Raw genomic sequence first — 23,541 nt, forward strand, 5'->3', positions numbered from 1 at the left:
TGTTTTAGGCAAAAATAAGGACAATCAAAAAACAAAAAGAAATCCATGATGGTACCACGAGCCGAATTCAAGAAAGGTTCAAGGGAAGCTATCCAAGTTGTCGAATCACAACACGACTTTTTAACTTCATAAGTGTTTAATCAAACAAGCCTAAACACATAAGCCTACCTTGGCCATCCATTCTTACAAAAACCATTTTTGAAAAATAAATCCCCTCTAAAACACAAACTTCAGAACAAAAATATCTTTCTTTTCTTTTCTCTCTTGTCCCAAAAGATTTTAGGATAATCTAGTGGAAGCACGGAGAAATAAATCATCACTGATAATGGATCTAATATGAACAACAAAATGGTGGAAGAACTGTGCCAAGAATTCAAGATCCAACACCATAACTCTTCCCCATATCGGCCAAAGATGAATGGGGCAGTCGAGGCAACCAATAAGAACATCAAGAAAATAGTGCAAAAGATGGTTGTCTCATTTAAAGACTGGCACGAGATGTTACCCTTCGCTCTCCGTGGTTATAGGACTTCTGTACGCACATCTACAGGAGCTACTCCATTCTCCCTCGTCTATGGGATGGAGGAAGTTCTACCCGTCGAAGTCGAAATACCTTCCCTAAGGGTAATCATGGAAGCAAAACTTTCCGAAGCAGAATGGGTTCAAAGCCGGTATGACCAGTTGAACCTCATTGAAGAAAAACGGCTGAACGCCATATGCCATGGTCAAGCCTATCAGAGGAAGACCAAAAAGGCTTTTGACAAGAAAGTCCACCCTCGAGTCTACCATGAGGGAGAGTTGGTAATGAAGAAATTGCTACCAACTCGAAAGGACAAAACCGGAAAGTGGGCCCCAAATCACGGAGGACCATACGTGGTAAAACGAGCCTTCTCAGGAGGAGCATTGATCCTCACAGACATGGATGGAAAAGAACTTCGATACCCAGTCAACGCTGACGTGGTAAAGAAGTACTATGCTTGAAGACGTTGCTTGCATAGGCCCGCTAGGATGAAAACCCAAAAAGGGCGTCCTAGGCAAAAGTTAGGGCAAAATAAAAAGCCCGCCAGTACAAGGGTACTAGGCAAAACAAAGGCGAATTTATCCCCGCTAGGATATGTCCTAGGCAAAAATTAGGGGCAAAAGAATAAGATACAAAAACAAAGCAAGCAACGATCACTTGAATCGAAAACCGAAAGGCGGCTCAAGTGATTATCTTCTAGAAGCAAGCGTCTTGCAGCATCTACACTCCTGGCTCAGGCATCTCACCCGAAGCAACTAGGGGAATGTAAAGAGCAACAATTACAGATATAATTGTTAAGCCCAATGTATATAGCCTACCCTGGCCAGCCATTCTTCAGAAATTCCTTCTGTATATCTTTCTGTAAAAAATACTTGTGAATATCAATAAAATATCTATTCATTTCTCTTCTCTCTTGACCATGTGATTATGCCTCTAAAATTGGTATTTCATAAAAATTGTACGAAATTCCTTTAATAATCGGTCAATAAAGAAAATTGGAGGGGTTCCTATAAAATTCGTAATCTCCTGCATAAAAGGCTCACAAAAATATTCCCTCTCGTCGATGACAGAAATTCCTCCAAGAAAAGGAGGATAGGGAGAGCCATTCATTTTTCTAAAAAAAAAACATTAAATAATAAAACTTGCATTTGTGCATCACACACACATTAGTTGCACATTCAAAGACCTTATCATGAGGCAATCGCATAAAATAAAAAAATAGAAAAATTGCTTGTGTATGACAGCAGTCAACAAAAGCCGAAAAAACGACAAAAAAGGCAAAAATACAGAAAAAGTCAAAATTCGACAAAAAAGACAAAGATTCCGCATCATACAGAATAATTGAGCCTGGAGAGGCTCGCCGAAATAATACTCCCACAGAATAATTGAGCCTGGAGAGGCTTGCCGAAATAATACTCTCTCGGAATAATTGAGCCTGGAGAGGCTTGCCGAAACAATACTCCCTCACAGAATAACTGAGCCTGGAGAGGCTCGCCGAAATAATACTCAACAAATTGTACAGAATAACTGAGCCTGGAGAGGCTCGCAGAAATAATACTCCCCAGAGATATCTCAGCTTCCACTCATGGGCCAAATTCCCCAGTGAAAGCTATCAAACCAAGATCAGCAAGATTCCCCAAGGAGGGCTTGATCATCTAAACAGAATATCCAAGTCGAAAGGACTATGACCTCCTCAGTGGAGGATAGCTTTCCAACTCAAGCGATGAGTGAAGCTAAGCCTGAAGAGGCTTTCTAAATAATACTCTGGGATATATAAACTTCAAATCCCCAGTCGCCTATTAAGAGGCATCCCTACAAAAAAGAGAAAAATCAAAAGATCAATAATCATTCCCCAAGTGGAATCCGGCTCTTAGCCAAACATCAAGCGTCAAGATGATCGGCCTAACAGAAGAGTCTAATCACAATCAATGACAAAATCCCCCAGCGGATAATAGCCTACACAGAGGCAACAAAATCAGAAAATCAAAAGAGTCACCCGAATAAGGATAATCGGGATACTCCACCAACGTCGAAAGGACGTCAGCCAATCATAAGGCACCGCTCATCTCAGAAAGAGCATCTTCGTGTCTACACCCCAGGGAAACAGAAATTCCTCAATGGGTACCAACTATGCAAAGGAAAGTTGGGACACAAGAACCTATGAGTAACTGCACATCCCCTAGACGGATCCCTGCGTTATCCAGCCCTCAGCGGCATGATCGAAGTCGTATCCGGTCAAATAAAAACAATTAAATGTAGTACTAGGAAGTTGTCCTAGGTCGTCTCTCAAGGACCATTTTTCTCTGTCAAAGGCTTAAACACACGAAGTGGGGGGGGGGTTTGGTTGTTCAGATTTTTAATTTTATAACACAATAAAATGCAGATAACACAATAAGTAAAATAGATTGGCTCCTTGTTCGGATTGTAACTCTCTTATCCTTGGTTCATAATAAGATTGCTCTGTTAACCACTTAATCCTTGTTCCATCCGAGTTAACCAACTAAGCGAAGATTAACTCAAGATTTCCCTACACGAATTAAGCAAACGTATACAACATCAACCTCTTCACAGATTAAGCAACTGTGTCATTAAGCATAGCCCATTAAGCATGGACATACTAATATAGAGGTTGAATGAAGGAGAACAAAGTAGAACAGAGACACACAAACATACCCAACCTCAAACAGAGATTACAATCCATAACAAGAAGCCAACCCAAAGGTTTTAGCCTTCCATTAAAATAGAAATGGAAATGAAAATGCAAGGAAAATGAAAATGCATTAAATCAAGTTAAAGAGTACTACAATCTAGCCTTCCATGGAGGAGGCAAAGAACAGAACTAAAATGCATACAAAAGGAAAGGATAGTAAAACATAAACTACAATTACAAGAAAGAAAATAAACTTAAAGAAAACAAAGAGAAGGGAGGTAGAAGAACACCCAAGAGTAACTTATTTGAAGGTGTTTTTGGGATGTCTTACAATGGGAGAGTGAAGGCCTATTTATAGCCTTCATATAACACATAAGAAATATAAAATAATGGAAAAAGCTTAGACAAAACGAAATGGGAGAGTTGGTGGGATGAGTTGGTGGGATGAGTTGGATTCCATATTCTTTTCCGCACCGAGTTGTTTTCCACCGAATTAGACCTTCTAGATGATCGAATTGGCCGACGGCGCCTTCTGCAAATATTTAGGTCTTTGTCTTAGCTTTCCAGGGCCACCGAGTTTACTCCAATTGGATCACCACAGCCCAAGTTATTCCCTGAAAACCGAGACATGTTCATCAGCCCAAAAACAGCGAGAATTTAGAATAATAATTCTCAACTTTCCAATTTAGCCCAACAACACACATATCTATCTAAATCCTATAATTAACCATGAATGGAATGTAAAATAGCTAAATTGAAGGAAAATATACATATCAAATTATGATTTATCAAATACCCCCACACTTAGCTTTTTGCACTCCTGGGCAAAATCAAGAAAGCAAAGCAAAGAACAATTCCAAAGATATCAAAGAAAATGATGAAACAGGAAGAGACAGAGACAACAATACACACAAGAAAACAAACAGATTTACACAATCCTTAATGAATCCTGGGAAAAGAAAAGGAGTAGACAACATCTAACACACAAAGAGTCAGAGAAACCAGATACTTATGGAAATCATCCAAGCATTTCAAAACATGGCAAGACAATTAATCAGCTCAAGAGGTGATTCAAAAGCAACAGAACCTCACAAGATGCACTGTATCACTGTATCTCTCAAGTGTCTAGGCAACTGTATACTCTCAAAGCACTCATGAAAAACAAGCAACAAATAGACTTGGCAAGCCTCTAAAATCAACACCCGACAAACATGCATATAAGGATCAAAAGGTCTTTTTAGGGTTGTAATGAGGCCAAGGACAGGGTAGAGGATAATATATGGGATAAGTAACTACAAACCAAAGGAACCAGAGGAGCAATGGGGAATAAGTCAAGACTACGCATAAGAAACAAACCCAGAAACCTCTAATGACCTTTATAATGATCAATCCTCTTTCTCTTGCCTCAAACAACTTTTTTTTTTTTTTTTTTTTTTTTTTTTTTTTTTTGCAAGGAAAATTTGAACAGTACACCTGAAAATTTAAATGAGATATCATATAAAGAAGTAAAGTGTACAGCATAAGGAATCAACTGGCCAATATACATCATCCAATGAAACATACATACACCCCCACACTTATTCAAGAACTTATTCCCAAAACAATTCCAAAGCTCCAAAACTCCCTAAGGTTAAGGTAATCATAGTTTTTCGCTTAAGGCTTGTAATGAGCTTCAAACAAAGAAGGGGAAGTAGGCTCAGCAGGGGTTATCAGAGGAGATAATTCAGGGTAAGCTTATTTGGCCAGAGATTTATAGGAACATAAATGCCTTAATCATATCCAAACATGCATGTGAATCAAGAGGTATCAAATAGAGTCAAGACAAGGCAACTGTGCAAGCAATCAAGAGGCATAACACACAAGAAAGAATAGAGAGTGGCTCAATTCCTCACACAGGGTATATCTATCACATTCAATTCAACCTCTCAAACCTCAAAATCATCTTTCCAAGCAGAGAAAAATAGGGATTTCAAACCATATAGTATCAAGAAACTCCTATCCAAGAATGAAGTAAGTGCCTACAAATAATCAAAACCCAGAAATCACAGAGAAACATGCAAAGCTGTACAAAACACATAAACACAAAATAACAAATAAATCCTAAAAACATCAAACCAAAATAGTTCCCCCCATACTTAAATCACACATTGTCCCAATGTTATGCAATGTAAATTATGACAAGTGAAATAAAAGGAGAGGATAAAGAAACTCCCTTATTTATGGAGGATGCCAAGACACTGCAGAAATGGCATTGGGAATAGCATCAAGTGAAAGATGGGAATGGGAGTGGAGCGGCGGGTGAGAAATCTCCAACAGCCAATCATCAAAGGGTGGTGGATAATGATCCTTCCTCAGTGGAGGTGGTGGCACAAAATAAGAACCTGGATCTGTGCATTTCTCAGGAATCTGAGGAACAGATTTCCCTATAAGTGCAGATACATTTTTGCCCATGTTCACTCTCTCAGTACCCTTTAGCTTCCTCTTATGGGTGCACAAGTCTTTCAGGAACTTAGCATATCTGGGAATTTGCTTGATGGCATCTAGTAGAGGTATGTTCACCTCTACCTTCCTGAAGGTTTCTAATATTTCCTTGTCCACCTCTTCCATCTTTTTGCTTGGAATTGATTTTGGTGGAAATGGAAGAGGGATAGGAGGCTGATATAGATCATCACCGTGTGTAATGGAAGAAGGTCTACCTGCATGAAGATTTTTGCTACTACCTGTGTGGCCCTCTTTCTCAAGTGTAGGCTCAGGTGGAGGTACAACAGCTGTAGGTGGTGCTGGGATGTCAATTTGTTTTCCAGACCTCAAGGTGATAGCACTCACATTCTTTGGATTTTGCACAGTTTGTGAAGGTAGCTTGTCTAAATTTTGGGACTGTGCCTGATTGAGCTGAGTTGCCATTTGACCCATTTGATTTGTCAAACTTTGAATGGAAGCTCTAGTCTCTTGTTGGAACTGCATGTTTTGAAGATTTATCTGCCTAAGCAACTCCACTAATGATGGTGATGACTGAGAAGGAGGAAGAGTAGCAACTGGTGCATGCAATTCAGCGGAATGTTGTCTAAACTGCTGAATAGGTGGTGGCATCTGATGCTGCGGTGGCTGCAATGAAGGACACGGATCTGAGGAACATTTGCCAAAAACTCTGGCAATTGGGGAGAATTTCTGCTGAACTGCGAGCTGGGTAACCAGATTAACCAAGGCATCAAGCTTCCCCTCTAATTTCTTCGTATTTATTGAGGCTGAAGCACTACTGACACTCATATCAAGCAACTGAAATTAAAATAGAGTGGGGGGGTTTTGAAAGAAACGAATAAATGGTAACCAAACGGTAACAAACAATAAACTAAATAGTTGGATTCCTTAACTAGATAGCTTGACCTCTTATCCTCAATTAATCTAAAGATGCAAGTTACTGAGTTAAATCACATTCGAGCTCCTAATTAACCAACTAAGCGAAGATTAATTAAGAATTAAACAAAGTAAGTTGCAGTTAAGCACTTACACAACCCACTTCAATTCTCTAATTATAAATCTCATCACAATTCACATAATCTTGTTAACTAAGCGAAAACCCAATTATATGACTTGTGAAATTATTAATGGTTCGTCAATTAACTAAGCGAAAATATAAGAACCATTCATTAAGGACTTAATTAGAGATTATGGAACATAATTCAACTCAAAAACAATATTACAATACCATTAACCTCAAAGAGACGTTGCTATCCACATTAAGAAATCCAACCAAAGCTACTTAGCTACTCATAGCACTAGCTAGTAAATTAAACCCTAAGCTAATCAACATAAAACGCAAGACACAAAACACACAACAAAACACAACAAAAACAAATACACATAAACACACAGCCTTTTACAGAAACCGATGGTCCCCGGCAACGGCGCCAAATTTGATCGAAGTCGTATCCGGTCAAATAAAAACAATTAAATGTAGTACTAGGAAGTTGTCCTAGGTCGTCTCTCAAGGACCATTTTTCTCTGTCAAAGGCTTAAACACACGAAGTGGGGGGGGGGTTTGGTTGTTCAGATTTTTAATTTTATAACACAATAAAATGCAGATAACACAATAAGTAAAATAGATTGGCTCCTTGTTCGGATTGTAACTCTCTTATCCTTGGTTCATAATAAGATTGCTCTGTTAACCACTTAATCCTTGTTCCATCCGAGTTAACCAACTAAGCGAAGATTAACTCAAGATTTCCCTACACGAATTAAGCAAACGTATACAACATCAACCTCTTCACAGATTAAGCAACTGTGTCATTAAGCATAGCCCATTAAGCATGGACATACTAATATAGAGGTTGAATGAAGGAGAACAAAGTAGAACAGAGACACACAAACATACCCAACCTCAAACAGAGATTACAATCCATAACAAGAAGCCAACCCAAAGGTTTTAGCCTTCCATTAAAATAGAAATGGAAATGAAAATGCAAGGAAAATGAAAATGCATTAAATCAAGTTAAAGAGTACTACAATCTAGCCTTCCATGGAGGAGGCAAAGAACAGAACTAAAATGCATACAAAAGGAAAGCATAGTAAAACATAAACTACAATTACAAGAAAGAAAATAAACTTAAAGAAAACAAAGAGAAGGGAGGTAGAAGAACACCCAAGAGTAACTTATTTGAAGGTGTTTTTGGGATGTCTTACAATGGGAGAGTGAAGGCCTATTTATAGCCTTCATATAACACATAAGAAATATAAAATAATGGAAAAAGCTTAGACAAAACGAAATGGGAGAGTTGGTGGGATGAGTTGGTGGGATGAGTTGGATTCCATATTCTTTTCCGCACCGAGTTGTTTTCCACCGAATTAGACCTTCTAGATGATCGAATTGGCCGACGGCGCCTTCTGCAAATATTTAGGTCTTTGTCTTAGCTTTCCAGGGCCACCGAGTTTACTCCAATTGGATCACCACAGCCCAAGTTATTCCCTGAAAACCGAGACATGTTCATCAGCCCAAAAACAGCGAGAATTTAGAATAATAATTCTCAACTTTCCAATTTAGCCCAACAACACACATATCTATCTAAATCCTATAATTAACCATGAATGGAATGTAAAATAGCTAAATTGAAGGAAAATATACATATCAAATTATGATTTATCACGGCACCAAAATCAAAATCAAACCGTCGAAGCAGCATCGTGGACTGTGGAGACAAAATCATCTCAAAGCCTAAGAGGCAGTACTCAGCTACCCAGTTGTCGAGAGCACCGAGGTATGCACAAGCCTAAGAGGCAATACTCAGCTACCCAATTGTCGAGAGCACCGAGGTATGCACAAGCCTGGAGAGGCGGTACTCAGCTACCCAGTTGTCGAGAGCACCGAGGTATGCACAAGCCTGGAGAGGCGCTACTCAGCTACCCAGTTGTCGAGAGCACCGAGGTATGCACAAGCCTAAGAGGCAATACTCAGCTACCCAGTTGTCGAGAGCACCGAGGTATGCACAAGCCTGGAGAGGCGCTACTCAGCTACCCAGTTGTCGAGAGCACCGAGGTATGCACAAGCCTGGAGAGGCGCTACTCAGCTACCCAGTTGTCGAGAGCACCGAGGTATGCACAAGCCTGGAGAGGCGGTACTCAGCTACCCAGTTGTCGAGAGCACCGAGGTATGCACAAGCCTGGAGAGGCGGTACTCAGCTACCCAGTTGTCGAGAGCACCGAGGTATGCACAAGCCTGGAGAGGCGGAACTCAGCTACCCAGTTGTCGAGAGCACCGAGGTATGCAATGAGCCTGGAGAGGCGACGACTAATACTCAACCTGGAGAGGCTACTCAACAATTTTCCCACCTGAAGACACTACAAGTCAGAAGGATGGCTTATTCCCCGGACAATTGGGTCAACTCCTTTACTTATCAAACGGTACACCAAAAGGCCGCTTGACTAAGTAAAGGGGGGGCAGCTGTAGACCCCTAAAATTGTCCGGGTCGGAAATAAGACTCGAAGACTCTCAAAGATCAAAGGAAAGTCAGCCAGAAGGACTCCCAGAAGACCATAAGATGACTATCTGTAGGTTTAGAGGTCTTAGAGTACCTAAAAATAAGGAAGTGGAGGGAATGAAGCCCAATACGGCCTCCCAAAAGTTCAGTACGGCCGTATTGAACATTTTGAACTACAATACGGCCGCACTGAACTCAATACGGCCGGATTGAAGTTTCTGAACTTCACTACGGCCGCACTGAACTCAATACGGCCGGATTGAAGTTCACTACGGCCGCACTGAACTCAATACGGCCGTATTGAGGTTTTTTGAACTTCAATACGGCCGTACTGAATTCAATACGGCCGTATTGTAGTTCAAAAACTCAATACGGGCTGTATTGACTCCAGGGCCCGTATTGCGCCTGTTCCCTATAAATAAGACGTCATTTGGACGTCATTCTACACTTTTACACTGAGTTTTAACCCTCTTCTTGAGTATTCTGGGTTTTTTTGAGCAGTGTTCTGCCTAGAAATCACTCGGAGAGTTGATCCGACAAAGTTCTCGAGTTCTGAGCTTTTTGCTTGAGTCTCGAACTGAGTCGAAGGGAAATCCTCCGGATTTCCATAGTTAAAATTTTCTAGGAGGGAGCGAGCGGGCTTGTAGAGCGAGGGAACGCCAAAAAGCTTCCCAGTTTTACTTGAATATAAAAGCACGCTTCAAAGGTTTCTTCTTAAGACCTTCCTTTTACTGCTTTCTGTGTGTATATTTAACTGTCATCATGTAGATATTTAAGTTATAATTGTTTAGAATAAATAGGGGTAATTTAGTAATTTCGCACTATTATTTTTAGAAATAATCTGTCATAGGGAACCCGAAAGGGGCGCTGTGGGGTGCTAACACCTTCCCCACGCGTAACCGACTCCCTTACCCGACTCTGGTTGTCATGGCCGAAGTCGATTTTTGAATCGATTGCCTTAAACTTCTTTTTCCAATGTTTTGAGTAAAACATTGGTGGCGACTCCATGAACCCTTCCTTTTTATGAAAATCGCTAATCCATGGAGGGTCCCGCTTGGGATTAACATGGATTGGTGAGCCTTTTAATAAAATTGCTCGTTTGACAAGGTCTCAGTTTGAGAATAAGTCATTCTAGCGATCCATATTTTTAAACAAATAAAAGAGTCCAACCATCCATCGCGAATGCCGAAAGCCCGTTTCGGGCCGGTGGCGACAGGTTCAAAAGAGCCTTAGCCCTTGTGTCGTTCCCGTTCTTTTGGTGCCTAAGAAAGATGGAAAGTGGAGGATGTGCACAGATTGTAGAGCCATCAATAACATCACCATAAAATATAGGCACCCAATCCCTAGGCTAGATGATATGTTGGATGAACTACATGGGCAATAATATTCTCCAAAATTGATCTTAAGAGTGGTTATCATCAAATTAGAATCAAAGAGGGTGATAAATGGATTTCATAGGGAAATTTGTAGTTGTATATTTTGATGACATTTTAATTTTTAGCAAATCCTTAGGTGATTGGTGTAGACCCCTAAAATTGTCCGGGTCGGAAATAAAGCTTGAAGACTCTCGAAGACTGAAGGAAGATCAGCCAGAAGGACTCCTGGAAGGCCCTAGGAGGGTTCTCTGTAGGTCTAGAGGTCTTAGAATAGCTTAAAATAAGGAAGTGGAGGGAATGAAGCCCAATACGGCCGTACTGAACTTAATACGGCCGTATTGAAGCTTCAATACGGCCGCAATGAACTCAATACGGCCGTATTGAAGTTTCTGAAACTTCAATACGGCCGTACTGAAATCAATACGGCCGTATTGAAGCTTCAATACAGCCGCAGTGAACTCAATACGGCCGTATTGAAATTTCTGAATTTCAATACGGCCGTATTGAACTCAATACGGCCGTATTGAAGTTCAAAAATTTCAATACGGCCGTATTGATTCCATAGCCCGTATTGCGCCTGTTCCCTATAAATATGACGTCAATTGGACGTCATAGGGGACTTTGGAACATAGTTTTAACCCTCTCCTTGAGTATTCTGGGGTTTTTGAGCAGTGTTCTGCCCTAGAAATCACTCGGAGAGTTGATCCGACGAAGTTCTTGAGCCCCGAGCCATTTTGCTTGAGGATCGAACTTAGTCGAAGGGAAATCCTCCGGATTTCCATAGTTAAAATTTTATAGGAGGGAGCGAGCGGGCTTGTAGAGCGAGGGAACGCCAAAAAGCTTCCCAGTTTTACTCGAAATATATAAAAGCACGCTTCAAAGGTTTCTTCTTAAATCCTTCCTTTTACTGCTTTCTGTGTGCATATTAAAAATTGTCATCATGTAGATATCTAAAGTATAATTGCTTATAATAAATAGGGGTAATTTAGTAATTTTATATTGTTATTTTAGAAATAATCTGTCATAGGGAACCCGAAAGGGGCGCTGTGGGGTGCTAACACCTTCCTCACGCGTAACCGACTCCCTTACCCGACTCTGGTTGTAATGGCCGAAGTCGATTTTTGAATCGATTGCCTTATCCCTTTTTCCAATGTTTTGAGTAAAACATTGGTGGCGACTCCAAAGAACCCTCCTTTTACGAAAACCGCTAATCCATGGAGGGTCCCGCTTGGGATTAACATGGATTGGTGAGCCTTTTAATAAAATTGCTCGTTTGACGAGGTCTCAGTTTGAGAATAAGTCATTCTAGCAATCCACATTTTTAAACGAATAAACGAGTCCAACCATCCTTCGCGAATGCCGAAAGCCCGTTTCGGGCCGGTGGCAACAGATGGCGACTCCGCTGGGGATGCCTCGAGAGTCAGTCCCATTTAGTGGTGTCGCCACCGGCCCAAACGGGCCTCGGCGGTCGCGAAGACGGTCGAGCTCGCTTTTATTTTAGTTTTGAAAATGTATTGGATTATTAGAACGACTTGTTCTCAAACTGAGACCTTGTCGATCTTATCCAATTTATTTATTAAAAGTCTCACCAATCCATATTAATCCCAAGCGGGACCCTCCATGGATTAGTGGTTTTCGTAGTAAAAGGGTTCGTGGAGTCGCCACCAATGTTTTACTCAAAACATTGGAAAAAGGGATAAGGCAATTGATTTTATAAATCAACTTTGGCCATTACAACCAGAGTTGGGTAAGGGAGTCGGTTACGCGTGGGGAAGGTGTTAGCACCCCACAGCGCCCCTTTCGGGTTCCCTATGACAGATTATTTCTAAAATAATAGCGTAAAATTACTAAATTACCCCTATTTATTATAAGCGATTATAAATTAACTATCTACATGATGACAGTTTAAATATGCACACAGAAAGCAGTAAAAGGAAGGATTTAAGAAGAAACCTCTTGAAGCGTGCTTTTATATATTGAGTAAAACTGGGAAGCTTTTTGGCGTTCCCTCGCTCTACAAGCTCGCTCGCTCCCTCCTATAAAATTTTGACTATGGAAATCCGGAGGATTTCCCTTCGACTAGGTTCGAATCTCCAAGCTAAGTGCTCGGAATTCCAGAACTTCGTCGGATCGACTCCCAGAGAGATTTCTAGGGCAGAACACTGCTCAAAAACCCCAGAATACTCAAGGAGGGAGTCAAAACTGAGTGTGAAAGTGTCAAATGACGTCCAATTGACGTCATATTTATAGGGAATAGGCGCAATACGGGCTACAGAATCAATACGGCCGTATTGAAATTTTTGAACTTCAATACGGTCGTATTGAAGTTCAATACGGCCGTATTGAAATTCAGAAATTTCAATGCGCCCGTATTGAGTTCACTGCGGCTGTATTGAAGCTTCAATACGGCCGTATTGATTTCAGTACGGCCGTATTGAAGTTTCAGAAACTTCAATACGCCGTATTGAGTTCGCTGCGGCCGTGTTGAAGCTTCAATACGGCCATATTAAGTGTAGTACGGCCGTATTGGGCTTCATTCCCTCCACTTCCTTATTTTAAGCTACTCTAAGACCTCTGAATCTACAGATAGCCATCCTATGGTCTTCTAGGAGTCCTTCTGGCTGACTTTTCCTTCGATCTTTGAGGGTCTTCGAGTTTTATTTCCGACCCGGACAATTTTAGGGGTCTACAGCTGCCCCCCCTTTACTTAGTCGGACGGCCTTTTGGTGTACCGGCTGACAAATAAAGGAGTTGACCCAATTGTCCGGGTGATGCGCCGACCTTCTGACTTGTAGCGTCTTCCGGTGGAAAATTGTCGAGTAGCCTCTCCAGGTTTTGCTTTGCTTGCTGCCCAAGCTGGAAGCTGTGAGTACCGCCTCTCCAGGCTTAGCTTCACTCTTTGTTCGAGCCGGAAGCTAAGTACCCTTGTGACAACGGTAAGCAGTGTGAGTTTCGCCTCTCCAGGCTTAGTCTCGCTCTTTGTTCGAGCCGGAAACTAAGCACCTTTGTGACGACGATGAGCAGTGTGAGTTTCGCCTCTCCAGGCTTTGCTTTGCTTGCTGCCCAAGCTGGAAGCTGTGAGTACCCGCCTCTCCAGGCTTAGCTTCACTCTTTGTTCGAGCCGGAAGCTAAGTACCCTTGTGACAACGGTAAGCAGTGAGTACCTCCTTTCCAGAGATAGCTTCGCTCATTGCTCGAGCCAGAAGCTGCATACCTCCGTGTTTGTGACGACGGGGTAGCGTGAATATCTCCTTTCCAGGGATTTGTGATGATTTTTGTCTCCACAGTCCACGATGCTGCTTCGACGGTTGTTTTTTGATTTTTGTGCCACTGAGGGCTGGATAACGCAGGGATTCGTCTAGGGGATGTGCAGTTACTCATAGGTTCTTGTGTCCCAACTTTCCATTGCGTAGTTGGTGCCCACTGGGGAATTTCTGATTCCTTAGGGGTGCAAACACAAAGATGCTCTTTCTGATGTGAGCGGTGCCTTATGATTGGCTGACGTCCTTTCGACGTTGGTGGAGTATCCCGGTTATCCTTGTTCGGGTAACTCTTTTTGATTTTCTGATTTTTTGCTGCCTCTGTGTAGGCTGTTATCCGCTGGGGATTCTGGATGTTGATTTTGTCTCCACAGTCCACGATGCTGTTTCGACGATTGTTTTTGATTTTTGTGCCACTGAGGGCTGGATAACGCAGGGATCCGTCTAGGGGATGTGCAGTCATTCACAGGTTCCTGTGCCCCAACTTGCATTGCATTGTTGGTACCCTTGGGGATTTTCTGACTCCTTGGGGTATAGACACAAATGCTCTTTCTCTCTGAGTTGAGCGATGCCTTATGTTTGGCTGACGTCCTTTGACGTTGGTGGAGTATCCCGGTTTATCCTTATTCGGGTATCTCTTTTTAATTTTTGGATTTTGTTGCCTCTGTGTAGGCTGTTATCCGCCAGGGGATTTTGTCATTGGTTGTGATTGGCCTCTTCTGTTAGGCAGATCATCTTGATGTTCAATGATAGGCTGAGAGCCGGATTCCGCTTGGGGAATGATTATTGATTTTTTTTTTTTTTTTTTTTTTGGGTTTTCCTTTTTGAAGGAGTGCCTCTTGTGTAGGCGACTGGGGATTTGAAGTTCAGTGTTCGGCTGAGTGCCAGATTCCGCTTGGGGAATACTTATTGATATTTTTGATTTTTCTCTTTTTGCAGGGATGCCTCTGAGTAGGCGATTGGGGAATGAGGGATCTTATGTATCCCAGAGTATTATTTTAGGAAGCCTCTACAGGCTTAGCCTCACTCAACACTTGAGTTGGAGAGCTATCTTCACTGAGGAAGTTTAAGTCCTTTGACTTGGATATTCTGCTTGGGAGATTGTACTTCCATTAGGGATTTTGACGATCTTGCTTGATAGCTCTTGCTGGGGATTTGTTCCGTGAGCTTGAGTTGAGGTTTCTCTGGGGAGTATTATTTCTGCGAGCCTCTCCAGGCTCATTTATTCTGTTTATTGAGGAGTATTGTTTCGGCAAGCCTCTCCAGGCTCAGTTATTCTGTACAAACTGTTTGTTGGATTTTCTATATCCTTGCCTTTTTTCATTTTCGGCTTTTTCTGTATTTTGCCTTTTCTTCTGATTTGGCTTTTTCTGGTATTTTGCTTTTTTTATGTTTTTGGCTTTTGCTGTACAGAAATTAAAAGTGCTAAAGAAATTAAATTCAGTTATTATGAGAGAGTATTATTTCGGCAAGCCTCTCCAGGCTCAGTTATTCTGTGGGAGTATTGTTTCGGCAAGCCTCTCCAGGCTCAATTATTCTGTATGATGCTGTTGATTTTCTGAATCTTTGCTTTTTGCTTGCTGCTGTCATACACAAGCAATTTTCTATTTTTCTATTTTATGCGGCTGCCTCATGATAAGGTCTTTGAATGTGCGACTAATGTGTGTGTGATGCACAAATGCAATACAATTTTTTATTTTTGTTCATTTATTTAGAAAAGTGAGTGGCTCTCCCTATCCTCTTCTTCTTGGAGGACTTTCTGTCATTGACGCGAGGGAGTATTTTTGTGAGCCTTTATGCAGGAGATTATGGATTTTACAGGAACCCCTCCAATTTTCTTTTATTGACCGATTATTAATGGAATTTCGTACAATTTTTATGAAAAACCAATTCAGAGGCATAATCACATGGTCAAGAAAGAAAAGAAACAAATGGATATTTTTATTGATATTCAAATGTTTATACAGAAAGATTTACAAAGGGATTTTCTGAAGAATGGCTGGCCAGGGTAGGCTGTACATTTTTGGCTTAAACAATTACATCTGTGATTGCTGCCCTTCCCGTTCCCTAGGTTCTTCGGGTGAGATGCCTGAGCCAGGAGTGTAGATGCTGCAAGACGCTTGCTTCTAGAAGATTATCACTTGAAACGCCTTTCCGGTTTTCGATTCAGGTGATCGTTGCTTGCTTTACTTTTTGCATCTTATTCTTTTGCCCCTAATTTTTGCCTAGGACATGTCCTAGCGGGGATAATTTTGCCTTTGTTTTGCCTAGTACCCTTGTACTGGCGGGCTTTTCGTTTTGCCCCAACTTTTGCCTAGGATTCCCTTTTTGGGTTTTCATCCTAGCGGGCTGATGCAAGCAACGTCTTCAAGCATAATACTTCTTTACCACGTCAGCGTTGACTGGGTATCGAAGTTCTTCTCCGTCCATGTCTGTGAGAATCAATACTCCTCCGGAGAAGGCTCGCTTCACCACGTATGGTCCTTCGTAATTTGGGGCCCACTTTCCGATTTTGTCCTTTTGAGCTGGTAGCAATTTCTTCATTACCAGCTCTCCCTCATGGTAGATTCGAGGATGGACTTTCTTGTCAAAAGCCTTTTTGATCTTCCTTTGGTAGGCTTGACCATGGCATATGGCGTTCAGTCGTTTTTCTTCGATAAGGTTCAATTGGTTGTATCGACTTTGAACCCATTCTGCCTCGGAAAGTTTTGCTTCCATGATTACTCTCAGAGACGGTATCTCGACTTCAACTGGCAGAACTGCCTCCATTCCATAAACAAGGGAGAATGGAGTAGCTCCTGTGGATGTACGTACTGAAGTCCTATAACCATAGAGAGCGAAGGGTAGCATCTCATGCCAGTCTTTGAATGAGACAACCATCTTTTGTACTATCTTCTTGATATTCTTATTGGCTGCCTCGACTGCCCCATTCATCTTTGGTCGATATGGGGAAGAGTTGTGGTGCTGAATTTTGAACTCTTTGCACAGTTCTTCCACCATCTTATTGTTCAAATTGGATCCATTATCAGTGATGATTTTGTCGGGAATACCGTATCTGCATATGATATTCTTTCTGATGAAGGATGTTACCACCTTTCGGGTCACATGAGCATACGATGCCGCTTCTACCCATTTGGTGAAATAGTCAATGGCCACAAGGATGAACCTATGTCCATTGGATGCCTTTGGCTCGATGGGTCCAATAACATCCATGCCCCACATTGCGAATGGCCATGGTGAAGCGAACACATTGAGTGGCGTTGGTGGGACATGAATGTTGTCGGCGTATGCTTGACACTTGTGGCATTTCCGGACGTATTGGTAACAATCCCTTTCAATGGTCGACCAATAATATCCTGCTCTGAGGATTTTCTTAGCCATTGCAGGCCCGGGAATATGGGTACCGAAAACCCCCTCATGTATTTCTTTGATTACATTTTGAGCTTCGACTTGGTCTATGCACCTCAACAAGACCGAGTCATAATTCTTTTTGTAGAGGGTTTCTCCAATCAACAGAAATCCCATGGCCCTTCTTCGGATATGCTTTTTATCATTATCGCTAGCCATATCAGGATATTCCCCTTTTGACAGATATTGTTTGATGTCATGGAACCATGGATGATCGTCAACAACTTCATCTATCAGTAGGCAGAACGCTTGCTTATCGTGCCGCCGGATATTGATGATGGGCATTTCATGCTCCTTATCCAAGGCGAACATCGATGATAGTGTGGCAAGGGCGTCAGCGAACTAATTTTCCTCCCTTGGGATATATTCAAAGACGACATTTTGAAAGAATTGTATCAGGTCTTTGATATGCTCAACATATGGTATCAGCTTAGGATTTCGGACTTCCCATTCACCTCGCAGTTGGTGGATGAGTAAAGCCGAATCTCCAAATACTTTGAGCTTTAGGATACCATTGTTGATTGCTGCTTGGATTCCTAACGCGCAAGCCTCGTATTCGGCCATGTTATTTGTACAGTCGAAGTTGAGTCTTGCCGTTAAGGGGATATGCTTTCCTTGTGGGGATATTAATACTGTTCCAATCCCCTGTCCAAGCATGTTGGAGGCTCCATCGAAATACATGGTCCACGTATCATCCTTAGGATCTTCATGTTGTAAATGCATTATATCCTCATCGGGGAAATCATCCTGAAGGGATTGATAGTCATTGGTCGGCCCGTGTGCTAGGTAATCAGCTAGGGTACTACCCTTGATGGCCTTTTGTGTGACATGTATGATGTCAAATTCTGATAATTGCACTTGCCATCGGGCAATCTTCCCAGTGATTATCGGTTTGTCGAACACGTACTTAATTGGGTCCATTTTGGAAACCAACCAAGTAGTATGCCTAATCATATACTGCCTGAGCCGTTGTGTTGCCCATGCTAACGCACAGCACGTCTTTTCTAGTGGCGTGTAGCGGGTTTCATAATCAAGGAATTTTTTGCTCAGGTAGTAGATGGCTTGTTCTTTCTTCTTTGTTTCATCTTGTTGTCCTAGCACAGCTCCCATGGACTCATCAAGTACCGTTAGATAGAGGATTAATGGTCTTCCCTCGACAGGTGGCACCAACACTGGTGGATTGGCCAAGCACTGTTTGATCTTATCGAAAGCTTGTTGACAATTCTCATCCCAAACTTCGGAATGATTCTTGCGCAACAGCTTGAATATTGGTTTGCACGTGTCAGTTAACTGTGCGATGAACCTTGCGACGTAGTTCACCCTGCCGAGGAATCCTCTAATTTCTTTCTCAGTTTTAGGAGGAGGCATTTCCATTATTGCCTTTACTTTATCGGGGTCCACCTCTATGCCTTTTTCACTGACGATGAACCCGAGAAGCTTACCCGACCGAACTCCGAAAGTACACTTAGTCGGGTTTAGCTTAAGCTGATACTTACGAAGCCGATTGAATAATTTTCTCAAATATTGGATGTGGTCCATCTCGTCTTTTGACTTTGCGATCATGTCATCCACGTATACTTCAATTTCTTTGTGGATCATATCGTGGAATAGCGTCACCATCGCTCGTTGGTAGGTGGCACCCGCATTTTTAAGTCCAAAAGGCATCACCCTGTAGCAGAAAGTGCCCCAGGGTGTAATGAAAGAAGTTTTCTCGCGCTCTTCTATATTCATCTTGATTTGATTATACCCCGAGTATCCATCCATAAAGGAATAGAGTGTGTTTGTGGCAGTATGATCCACAAGTGTATCGATGTGTGGCAAGGGAAAATCGTCCTTTGGACTGGCACGATTCAAATCCCTATAATCAACACACACTCTAACCTTCCCATTCTTTTTGATGACTGGTACAATGTTAGCCAGCCATTCAGGATACTGGGATACAACCAAGAATCCCGCGTCCAATTGTTTTTCTACCTCCTCCTTAATCTTTAAGGACCATTCGGGCTTGATTCGTCGAAGCTTTTGCTTAATGGGTCGAAACCCCTCTTTTAATGGCAACTTGTGTTCGACGATGTTGGAGTCCAAACCGGGCATATCATGGTACGACCATGCAAATACGTCCTTGTATTCCCTCAACAATTGAATCAATTGCGTTTTTATTCCATCACTGATATGGGTCCCAATGTTGACCTCTTTCAATTCTTGACCCTGCCCCAAATTTACGGTTTCCAATTTCTCTTGATATGGTTGGAGTAGGCGAGCTTCTTGATCTAGCAGTCTTTGCAGATCCGGAGAGATGGTCTCCTCATCACTGTCCAACTCAACCCATTCATCCTCGGCTTTCGGATCCCAGTCAGAGCGAGCAATCACAGACATAATTATTTATTGGTTCTGTTTAGGTTTAGAGTTTATTAATATTAATGAGAGAGAGAGAATAGAACAAAATGAGAGAATAATGTGTGAAAAATGCCTCTTTATTGATATATGTATGTAAAACTGTACAAAACCCTTTATTTACATGAAAAGGTCCTCATGATCTCGGGTACTGATCATGAGTCCCTAAAAGAAAAAATGTGGAGGGGCCCTATCATGGCTTGCCCTTCTCTCTACTCCTGCTGCGGTAGAGGATTCTTGCTCACGTCGGGCGCCGTCGAATCGAAAGTGACCCACCCAGCATCGATAAGGTCTTGAACCTTATACTTGAGAGCTCTGCAGTTCTCCGTTGAATGCCCCGGTGCCCCCGAATGGTATAGACATTTGTCTTGTGGATTGTACCAATCGGGGTAAGGTGGATTCACTTTCTTTGGTGGAATGTAAGCTATAAGACGCGCCTCCAGTAGCTTCGGCAGGAGATCGCTATAAGTGGTCGGAAGTTTATCAAACTTCTTCACAGAGTTGTTTTGCGATTTCCCTGACTTCGAAGCGGAAGAAGATGGAGAAATGGTTACAGCGTTGACTCCTCCTTCTTTCTTCTTCCCGAAGGCCTTCTTAGCTTCATATGGTTGGGAAGGCTTAGCCAGCTTCCCACTTTTAAGTCCTTGTTCCACCCTTTCTCCAATGGTGATGATGTCCGAGAAGAGTGTCGTTGTGTTCCCTATCATTTTATCGTAATAGGGACCAGTCAACGAGTTGATGAATAAGGACACCGTCTCCTTATCCGACAGCGGGGGCTCTATCTGTGCCGCCAACTCCCTCCAACGTTGGGCGTACGCCTTGAAGGATTCATCGTTCTTTTTACTCAAGGCTTGAAGATCAGACCTATCGGGTGTTAGGTCGATGTTGTATTTATAGCGCTTGAGAAAGGCGTCGGCCAACTGCCTCCATGTATGTACTAGATTTCCATCTAGCTGCATATACCAGTTGAGTGCAGTTTCAGCTAAGCTCTCTTGAAAGCAGTGGATCAAGAGCTTTTCATTTGTGGCATATGCGGCCATCTTGCGACAGTACATGGTGAGATGACTTTTGGGGCAAGTCGATCCCACGTACTTTGGGAAATCCGGCACTTTAAATTTAGGAGGGAATTGGATGTCCCTCACTAAACACATGTCGGCGGCATCCTTGATGTCAAAGTCATGCCCCTCCATAGCCCTTAGCCGATCCTCGAGGGCGTGGAATTGTTCCTTTGATACTTCGGGCTCTTTAATCATAATTCCAGCCCCAAGGGATACAGCGTGTGGAGGATCTTTTTCATGCTCTTCCTCCTCTCCCTCATGATGGGACCCATGATCACTGTGATGAGATCCATGGATGTTGTGATGACGCATGAGTTCCATCATTTGCGCCATTTGGTCTTTAAGTTGCGAAAGCTCGGTTGTGAGCTTTTTGTTTTGCTCCTCCAATGCTTCCATTTTCTTGATCTTCTTTGCGCGTGTGAGGACAGAGAGATGACCAGCCACTTTCTAAAATGAATGTTTATTCTAATTAGCTTATTTATGATATGAATACACTCTCGATGTGAGCTTGATAATCTTTCATCTTTAAGGCGCTGCCTTTTTAAGATGAAAGTTTATCACCCTCCCTAGCCTATGATTTCTCCACAACGGAGAATCTCAATAGTCACGGGTCTCTTTCACTCACATCGAGAGGGTATTAGTGAACCTATAAATGATGATGAGGATGCATGAGGTATTATTGATAATGATGCCTATGCTCCTTACTTTTATTATATTTTCACACATGGTCTTTCCTCTCATGTCATGACATTTTCATGCATGGGGATTATTCTTTAGACCTTATCACGAGGTTATTTATTAATGCACAAACAATTGCACATAAGCATTTACACAAACAATTCACTCATCCACGAACAGTCACGAGCGAATCACGAGGTAGGGGTCTCCTGCAGAAAAGTGCATATTCAAGGAGGATCTAACTGTTCTCACTTGGTCAAAGGCCCCCAAGGTGCCCCCATTATAGGGACCCAATTCCTCTCATCGTAGGTCGATGGAAAGCTCCAACGCACCGTCGGACTCAAGTTCATGGTTATCACCTTGAGTGATGTTTTCCGACAACGGTCTACGGGCACCTATAGACCCATTCGACAACCGGCCGTACTAACATCCACTCCCTATGGTTAATCACTCATGCCCCCGGGTATAGAGGGAACTGTTGTGTGCAAAGGTTTGTGTGCAGTTTTTATTTCCAACAATTGCGGAATTTAAAAATACAACAGTTATTTAAAGCCAAATAGATAAACATGTTATCATACAAGTGAGGGGTAATAAAGTAATTTTAACTATTATTTGTTAAAATAATCTGTCACTAAATGGGACTGACTCTCGAGGCTTCCCCAGTGGAGTCGCCATCTGTCGCCACCGGCCCAAACGGGCCTCGGCGGTCGCGAAGACGGTCGAGCTCGCTTTTATTTTAGTTTTGAAAATGTATTGGATTATTAGAACGACTTGTTCTCAAACTGAGACCTTGTCGATCTTATCCAATTTATTTATTAAAAGTCTCACCAATCCATATTAATCCCAAGCGGGACCCTCCATGGATTAGTGGTTTTCGTAGTAAAAGGGTTCGTGGAGTCGCCACCAATGTTTTACTCAAAACATTGGAAAAAGGGATAAGGCAATTGATTTTATAAATCAACTTTGGCCATTACAACCAGAGTTGGGTAAGGGAGTCGGTTACGCGTGGGGAAGGTGTTAGCACCCCACAGCGCCCCTTTCGGGTTCCCTATGACAGATTATTTCTAAAATAATAGCGTAAAATTACTAAATTACCCCTATTTATTATAAGCGATTATAAATTAACTATCTACATGATGACAGTTTAAATATGCACACAGAAAGCAGTAAAAGGAAGGATTTAAGAAGAAACCTCTTGAAGCGTGCTTTTATATATTGAGTAAAACTGGGAAGCTTTTTGGCGTTCCCTCGCTCTACAAGCTCGCTCGCTCCCTCCTATAAAATTTTGACTATGGAAATCCGGAGGATTTCCCTTCGACTAGGTTCGAATCTCCAAGCTAAGTGCTCGGAATTCCAGAACTTCGTCGGATCGACTCCCAGAGAGATTTCTAGGGCAGAACACTGCTCAAAAACCCCAGAATACTCAAGGAGGGAGTCAAAACTGAGTGTGAAAGTGTCAAATGACGTCCAATTGACGTCATATTTATAGGGAATAGGCGCAATACGGGCTACAGAATCAATACGGCCGTATTGAAATTTTTGAACTTCAATACGGTCGTATTGAAGTTCAATACGGCCGTATTGAAATTCAGAAATTTCAATGCGCCCGTATTGAGTTCACTGCGGCTGTATTGAAGCTTCAATACGGCCGTATTGATTTCAGTACGGCCGTATTGAAGTTTCAGAAACTTCAATACGCCGTATTGAGTTCGCTGCGGCCGTGTTGAAGCTTCAATACGGCCATATTAAGTGTAGTACGGCCGTATTGGGCTTCATTCCCTCCACTTCCTTATTTTAAGCTACTCTAAGACCTCTGAATCTACAGATAGCCATCCTATGGTCTTCTAGGAGTCCTTCTGGCTGACTTTTCCTTCGATCTTTGAGGGTCTTCGAGTTTTATTTCCGACCCGGACAATTTTAGGGGTCTACAAGTGGCAGATTATTTTAACAAATAATAGTTAAAATTACTTCATTACCCCTTTGTTTGTATGATAACATGTTTATCTATTTGGCTTTAATAACTGTTGTATGTTTAAATTTTTGCAATTGTTTGAAATAAAAACTGCACACAAACCTTTGCACACAACAGTTCCCTCTATACCCGGGGGCATGAGTGATAATCCATAGCGAGTGGATGTTAGTACGGCCGGTTGTCGAATGGGTCTATAGGTGCCCGTAGACCGTTGTCGGAAAGCATCACTCAAGGTGATAACCATGAACTCGAG

Source organism: Cajanus cajan, chromosome 7 (assembly GCF_000230855.2).
Source record: "Cajanus cajan strain Asha chromosome 7, NIPB_CcT2T_4, whole genome shotgun sequence".
NCBI classification, from domain to species: Eukaryota; Viridiplantae; Streptophyta; class Magnoliopsida; order Fabales; family Fabaceae; genus Cajanus; species Cajanus cajan.